Genomic DNA, 2,128 nt, shown 5'->3' on the forward strand with positions numbered 1-2,128 from the left:
CCTCTGGTAATCACTAGTCTATTGCCCATGTCCATGAGTCTCTGTTTGTTTGTCCAGTTTGTTTGTTGCTTATAGGTTTATATCCCACATATAAGTGATACTGTGTGGTTTTCAACTTTTTCTGTGAAGACAGGTTTTAGACTGTGTTAATTGCATGAAGAATCATTTGGTGAGAGTGTGGTAAAAGGGTACTAAACAGGCCTTTACCTGGTTTCAGAGAGATACAATGATTCTTCTTAAACAGTACTTTATCTAATAATTAATTGATGGAATAAATTTGCTATATCTCTGTTCAAGTGATCTATGCTAGTGATATTTTGCAAATTGTCAGAATTATTTATTTAAAATCATCAAATGGTTACCTGTGGCCATTTCTCAAATACTAGCCCACTTTCTTTGAAAATGATACGTGAAGCATATTTGAAAGTAATTCTAGCTTTTATCCTCATAATAGAAAAAAAAAGTATGAAAGGAAAGACAAAGAAAATTAAGATTTAGGGTGGGGAAAGTAAAGAGAAATATATAAAGCATAAAACTCAAGTTATAATGGCCCAATATTAAAATTTACATGCTATAAACTCAACCATGAAAGATTATTACTTCTTAGTAACCTCAATTGGGCCTTCAGTTAATATATGACTGTACAAATTCCAATGGAGCACCAGAGAGGTGATATAAGTAAGGAGTAAGTTTGACTCATGCTCATTGTTTCAGTGGGGAGTGTCTGAGGTTAGAAAGATGTAGAATACATTTACAATTATTGAGGACTAACACTGTCCTAGATAATCAAAGTCAACTGAAAAGTAAACATGCAATGCCTATTCTGGCAATTACCCAGGTCACTGTAGAGTAGGGCCACGTCTGGGATTGTTCTTTTTTTTCCAAATTTTTAAGATTTTTATTATTTTATATTTTTAAAAATTTTGAGCATTTTATTTTATTATTAGTTTCAAGTATACAGTACATTGGTTAGACATTTATAGAGTTTATGAAATGATCCCCCAATTACTCGATCATTCATCTGGCTGGGATTGTTTCTTTTTTTTATTATTTATTATTTTTTAAATTAATCTATTCTGCCCCAAATCAGCCAAAGGAGAAATTGTCCTCACAATTTTGGAGGCAATGGTCCTAGATCCAAACATTTTTAAAAAGTCCACCAGCCGTAAGTTATAAATTGAGTAGCAAAAAATGGAGAAAATAGTTGCATGCTTTAGATACACTTCAGTGAGAATAAAAATATAATGAACCCGAGAGTAATGTTATAATTATCAGCATTGGAAGGCCTTCATCATTTGATAGCAGTATGAACACATGATTAAATTCAAAGGAATAAATTTTCCTTCAGCTAAGTCTCCCTGTGGGGAAAAAAAACGCAATAAGCATAGATAAGAATTTGTCACCCTTCTCTTTCTTCCCTCACTCCACTTAGGAGCAAGGATTACAAAGTTTGACACAACTCAATTGCTAGATTCATTAAAGCACAGAGTTCTTGAGACATTATATTGAATTAAGCTAAACAGAAGTTGAGGTATTCAGTGTGAGAATTACTTTTAATATTAATCAGGCCAATTCTCTTAATTTCCTGAAGTGAGAGCAAACTTGTATGTGAGAGGCATCTGATTAATAAATTTTATCTACTTACTATTAAGAAGAACATATACTTACATTGCATTGGTAAAATACCAAAAACACCTTTCCAAGGATTAACTTGATAAAATCAGAATATATATTCTATCAGATGTATTTCTCATAGAGTTTTGAAACTCAAGTGCAATATTTTGTTTTAATTCATTAGTTTTATTTGTTAAAATAGTTCTTAAATTTAAGAAAGGGGATTACTCTAAAGACTTATAAGCTATTGAATCTGCTTTAGGATTTACCAAAAGTTGGGGAAATTTCTTCCTCATCTAGTGTCTGGCCACAAAAGATGTATGGCTATATAGTTAATATAAGGATCAATACATTCCTTCTAAGATATATAAATGTTGAATAATTATGTTTTACACCTGAAACTCATATTAATATTGTATTTTAACTATATTTTAATAAAAGCAAAAAAGAATAAATTCTGTCATGTTCAAAATGTTAAAAAAAGATTAACACATTCTTGAAATTAACTTTCATT

The sequence above is a fragment of the Rousettus aegyptiacus genome, unplaced genomic scaffold, assembly GCF_014176215.1.
Source record: "Rousettus aegyptiacus isolate mRouAeg1 unplaced genomic scaffold, mRouAeg1.p scaffold_m13_p_9, whole genome shotgun sequence".
In the NCBI taxonomy this organism is placed as follows: Eukaryota; Metazoa; Chordata; class Mammalia; order Chiroptera; family Pteropodidae; genus Rousettus; species Rousettus aegyptiacus.